This window comes from Ranitomeya variabilis, chromosome 3 (genome assembly GCF_051348905.1).
Source record: "Ranitomeya variabilis isolate aRanVar5 chromosome 3, aRanVar5.hap1, whole genome shotgun sequence".
NCBI lineage: Eukaryota > Metazoa > Chordata > Amphibia > Anura > Dendrobatidae > Ranitomeya > Ranitomeya variabilis.
Genome location: NC_135234.1, coordinates 720,730,180 through 720,736,634, shown reverse-complemented (window position 1 = coordinate 720,736,634; position 6,455 = coordinate 720,730,180).

The following is a 6,455-nucleotide window of genomic DNA, read 5'->3' as shown; positions in this document are numbered from 1 at the left end:
TTGCATCAGGATTTGGTCAGGATTTTTCATCAGTATTTGTAAGCCAAAACCAGGAGTGGGTGATAAATGCAGAAGTGGTGCATATGTTTCTATTATACTTTTCCTCTAATTGTTCCACTCCTGGTTTTGGCTTACAAATACTGATGAAAAATCCTGACCAAATCCTGATGCAATCCTGAACGTGGACACATAGCCTTAAAGTATACCTGTCATTGCTGGTAACTGTTTCAAATAACATGCGTGTACATGAGAGATAACACTATTATATTATATATCTATCCTGCATTTTCACAAGGTTTCCTCGTTAGGCTCCATCTTTCATTTTCAGTTTTCTCTGAGCTAGTGGGTGTAGAGTGGCTGAAGAGATGTCTCACATACACAGCACACACACACACACACACACAGACAAGAGGGATTTCTGTTCTCCTGTGTATACGTACCAGATGTTTAGAAGCAGCAGCAGCAAGGAGGATATTATGCTGCAGTACTAAGCAGGGTAGCTGTGAATCCAGCATTAGAGGGAGATGAACACTTTCTAAAAAGAAGTAGCATTGTGTGTTTCTCCCATTTTGCTCCCCCCTCCTGGGCCATCCTCCCCACTCCGTAGAATTTAGCAGGCAGCAGTAACCTGATCCCTTAGTTAGCTGGCAGTCAATTGTGTTTTCAGCAGGATGGATTTAATTGCTTTTTAGAGTTAATAATGAGTTCAAGGGGCAGAGGAGAGGAGAAGAAGTGGATGTAAGTTGAGAAAGAAGCAGAGTTCTTTAATAAGATATATTGCAAAGTTTATTTTTTTCGCTCATATTACTGATTTATGAAAAGTTTGTTTTAATGACAGTGACCATTTAAGACTAATGGTGATATTACAGATCTATGCTGTACAGAACTATAACAATATGCTTTAACCCCTTAGTGACAGAGCCAATTTGGTACTTAATGACCGAGCCAATTTTTACAATTCTGACCAGTGTCACTTTAAGAGGTTATAACTCTGGAACGCTTTATCGGATCCCACTGATTCTGAGATTGTTTTTTCGTGACATATTGTACTTCAAGTTACTGGTAACATTTCTTCGATATTACTTGCGATTATTTATGAAAAAAATGGAAATATGGCGAAAATTTTTAAAATTTTGCAATTTTCAAACTTTGTATTTTTATGCCCTTAAATCAGAGATATGTCACAAAAAATAGTTCATAAATAACATTTCCCACATGTCTACTTTACATTAGCACAATTTTGGAAACAATTTTTTTTTGTTAGGGAGTTATAAGGGTTAAAAGTTGACCAGCAATTTCTCATTTTTACAACACCATTTTTTTTTAGGGACCACATCTCATTTGAAGTCATTTTGAGGGGTCTATATGATAGAAAATAACCAAGTGTGACACCATTCTAAAAACTGCACCCCTCAAGCTGCTCAAAACCACATTCAAGAAGTTTATTAACCCTTTACGTACTTCACAGGAACTGAAACAATGTGGAAGAAAAAAATGAACATTTAACTTTTTTTTGCAAACATTTTACTTCAGAACCATTTTTTTTAATTTTCACAAGTGTAAAAACAGAAATTTAACCACAAATTTTGTTGTGCAATTTTTCCTGAGTACGCCGATACCCCATATGTGGAGGTAAACCACTGTTTGGGCGCACCGCAGAGCTTGGAAGTGAAGGAGCACCGTTTGACTGTTTCAATGCAGAATTGGCTGGAATTGAGATCAGACGCCATGTCGCGTTTCGGGAGCCCCTAATGTGCCTAAACAGTGGAAACCCCCCACAAGTGATACCATTTTGGAAACTAGACCCCTTAAGGAACTTATCTAGATGTGTGGTGAGCACTTTGAACCCCCAAGTGCTTCACAGAAGTTTATAACGCAGAGCCGTGAAAATAAAAAATTGCATTTGTTTTCACAAAAATGATTTTTTCGCCCACAAATTCTTATTTTCACAAGGGTAACAGGAGAAATTAGACCACAAAAGTTGTTGTGCAATTTCTCCTGAGTACGTCAATACCCCATATGTGGGGGTAAACCACTGTTTGGGCGCACCGCAGAGCTTGGAAGTGAAGGAGCACCGTTTGACTTTTTCAATGCAGAATTGGCTGGAATTGAGATCGGATGCCATGTCGCATTTGGAGAGCCCCTGATGTGCCTAAACAGTGGAAACCCCCCACAAGTGATACCATTTTGGAAACTAGACCCCTTAAGGAACTTATCTAGATATTCGGTGAGCACTTTGAACCCCCAAGTGCTTCACAGAAGTTTATAACGTAAAGCCGTGAAAATAAAAAATCGCATTTTTTCTACAAAAATGATCTTTTTGCCCCCAAATTTTTATTTTCACAAGGGTAACAGGAGAAATTAGACCACAAACGTTGTTGTGCAATTTCTCCTGAGTACGTCAATACCCCATATGTGGGGGTAAACCACTGTTTGGGCGCACCGCAGAGCTTGGAAGAGAAGGAGTGTCGTTTTACTTTTTCAATGTAGAATTGGCTGGAATTGAGATCGGACGCCATGTCACGTTTGGAGAGCCGCTGATGTGCCTAAACAGTGGAGACCCCCCACAAATGACACCATTTTGGAAACTAGACCCCTTAAGGAACTTATCTAGATGTGTGGTGAGCACTTTAAACCCCCAGGTGCTTCACAGAAGTTTATAACGTAAAGCCGTGAAAATAAAAAATCGCATTTTTTCTACAAAAATGATCTTTTTGCCCCCAAATTTTTATTTTCACAAGGGTAACAGGAGAAATTAGACCACAAACGTTGTTGTGCAATTTCTCCTGAGTATGTCAATACCCCATATGTGGGGGTAAACCACTGTTTGGGCGCACCGCAGAGCTTGGAAGAGAAGGAGTGTCGTTTTACTTTTTCAATGTAGAATTGGCTGGAATTGAGATCGGACGCCATGTCACGTTTGGAGAGCCGCTGATGTGCCTAAACAGTGGAGACCCCCCACAAATGACACCATTTTGGAAACTAGACCCCTTAAGGAACTTATCTAGATGTGTGGTGAGCACTTTAAACCCCCAGGTGCTTCACAGAAGTTTATAACGTAGAGCCGTGAAAATAAAAAAATCGCATTTTTTCTACAAAAATGATCTTTTTGCCTCCAAATTTTTATTTTACCAAGGGTAACAGGAGAAAATGGACACCAGAAGTTGTTGTACAATTTGTCTTGAGTACGCCGACACCCCGTATGTGGGGGTAAACCACTGTTTGGGTGCATGGCTGAGCTCGGAAGCAAAGGAGCGCCATTTGACTTTTCAATGCAAAATTGACTGGAATTGAGATCGGACGCCATGTCGCATTTGGAGAGCCCCTGATGTGCCTAAACAGTAGAAACCCCCCAAAAGTGACCCCATTTTGGAAACTAGACCCCCCATGGAACTTATCTAGATGTGTAGTGAGAACTTTGAATGCCCAAGTGCATCACAGAAGTTTATAATGCAGAGTCGTGAAAATAAAAAATATTTTTTTTTTAACAATAAAGATTTTTTAGCCCCCAAGTTTTTATTTTCACAAGGGTAACAAGAGAAATTGGACCCCAAAAGTTGTTGTCCAATTTGTCCTGAGTATGCTGGTTCCCCATATGTGGGGGTAAACCACTGCTTGGGCGCACGGCAGAGCTCGGAAGGGAAGGAGCGCCATTTTGGAATGCAGACTTTGATAGAATTGTCTGCGGGCGTTATGTTGCGTTTGCAGACCCCTAATGTACCTAAACAGTAGAAACTCCCAACAAGTGACCCCATTTTGGAAAATAGACCCCCCAAGGAACTTATCTAGATATGTGGTGAGAACTTTGAATGCCCAAGTGCTTCACAGAAGTTTATAATGCATAGTAGTGAAAATAAAAAATATTTTTTTTTCCCACAAAAGATTTTTTTAGCCCCCAAATTTTTATTTTCACAAGGGTAACAAGAGAAATTGGACCCCAAAAGTTGTTGTCCAATTTGTCCTGAGTATGCTGGTACCCAATATGTGGGGGTAAACCACTGTTTGGGCGCACGGCAGAGCTCGGAAGAGAAGGAGCGCCATTTTGGAATTCAGACTTTGATAGAATTGTCTGTGGGTGTTATGTTGCGTTTGCAGAGCCCCTGATGTACCTAAACAGTAGAAACCCCCCACAAGTGACCACATTTTGGAAACTAGACCCCCTAAGGAACTTATCTAGATATGTGGTGAGAACTTTGAATGCCCAAGTGCTTCACAGAAGTTTATAATGCATAGTAGTGAAAATTAAAAAATATTTTTTTTTCCCACAAAAAAGATTTTTAGCCCCCAAGTTTTTATTTTCACAAGGGTAACAGGAGAAATTGGACCCCAAACGTTGTTGTCCAATTTGTCCTGAGTATGCTGGTACCCAATATGTGGGGGTAAACCACTGTTTGGGCGCACGGCAGAGCTCGGAAGAGGAGCGCCATTTTGGAATTCAGACTTTGATAGAATTGTCTGTGGGTGTTATGTTGCGTTTGCAGAGCCCCTGATGTACCTAAACAGTAGAAACCCCCCACAAGTGACCAAATTTTGGAAACTAGACCCCCTAAGGAACTTATCTAGATATGTGGTGAGAACTTTGAATGCTCAAGTGCTTCACAGAAGTTTATAATGCAGAGTAGTGAAAATTAAAAAAAAAAAAATTTTCCCACAAAAAAGATTTTTAGCCCCCAAGTTTTTATTTTCACAAGGGTAACAGGAGAAGTTGGACCCCAAAAGTTGTTGTCCAATTTATCCCGAGTACGCTGATGCCCCATATGTGGGGGTAAACCACTGTTTGGGCGCACGGCAGAGCTCAGAAGGGAGGGAGCACCATTTGACTTTTTTAGCGCAAAATTGGCTGTCGTGTTTGGAGACCCCCCTGATATACCTAAACAGTGGAAACCCCCAAATTATAACTCCAACCCTAACTCCAACACACCCCTAACCCTAATCTTAACCCGATCCATAATCCTAATCACAACCCTAACGATAATCACAACCCTAACCCCAAAACAGCCCTAATCTCAACCCTAACCATAACCCTAATCAAAACCCTAAATCCAACACACCCCTAACCCTAATCCCAAACGTAACCCTAATCCCAACCCTAATCCAAACCCTAATCCCAACTCTAACCCTAACTTTAGCCCCAACCCTAACCCTAACTTTAGCCCCAACCCTAACCATAACTTTAGCCCCGTCGTCACAAAAAAAGTTCAATGTAACCTTTTTTTTGTACGTCACGTCCGACATTTCCACGCATGCGTGGCCGTAACTCTGCCCCCTCCTCCCCAGGACATAGACTGGGCAGCGGATGCGTTGAAAAACTGCATCCGCTGCCCACATTGTGCACAATTTTAACAATGTGCGTCGGTACGTCGGGCCGACGCATTGCGACCGCCCTGTACCGACGCAAGTGTGATAGAAGCCTAAGGCTACTTTCACACTAGCGTCGTACTCGGCCCATCGCAGTGTGCCGGACCGACGTACCGACGCTAGCGTTGTAAGCGCCGCACAACGGGTGCAGCGGATGCTGTTTTTTCAACGCATCCGCTGCCCCATTGTGAGGGGAGGCGGGGGCGGAGTTCCGGCCGCGCATGCACAGTCGGAAATGGCGGACACGTCGCACAAAAAAGTTACATGTAGCTTTTTTTGTGCCGACGGTCCGCCAAAGCACGACGCATCCGTCGCACGACGGATGCGACATGTGGCAATCCGTCGCAATGCGTCGCTAATGCAAGCCAATGGAGAAAAAACGCATCCTGCAAGCACTTTTGCAGGATGCGTTTTTTCTCCGACGCATTGCGACGGAAGCCAAAAAACGCTAGTGTGAAAGTAGCCTAACCCTAACCCTAGCCCTAACCCTAAATTTAGCCCCAACCCTAGCCCTAACCCTAACCCTAACTCTAACCCTAGCCCTAACCCTAACTCTAACCATAACCCTAACCCTAACCCTAACCCTAACCCTAACTCTAACTCTAACCCTAACCCTAACCCTAACTCTAACCCTAACTCTAACCCTAACCCTAACCCTAACCCTAACCCTAATTTTAGCCCCAACTCGTCTTCTCCTGCCGGCCGGCAGATGGCAGCAGATGGCGGGCGCACTGCGCATGCGCCCGCCATAAGGAAAAAGCCGGCTGGCAGGAGAAGACAGAAGAGGACCCAGGGACACCGGGTGAGTATGTTAGGGTCCCCGAATCCCCCTATTTCTCTGTCCTCTGATGTGTGATCAGTCACATCAGAGGACAGAGAAATACAGATCGCTTTTTTTTTTTTTTTTTTTTGCGGTCGCCGGTAAACTGTTAATTACCGGCGATCGCAAAACAGGGGTCGGTGCAAACCGACCCCGATCATGTTCTTTGGGGTCTCGGCTACCCCCGGCAGCCGAGACCCCAAAGATCTTCCGGGTGCCGGGCGGCGGGCGTACTGCGCGTGCGCCCGCCATTTTTTCCCGGAAAAAAGATGGCGGC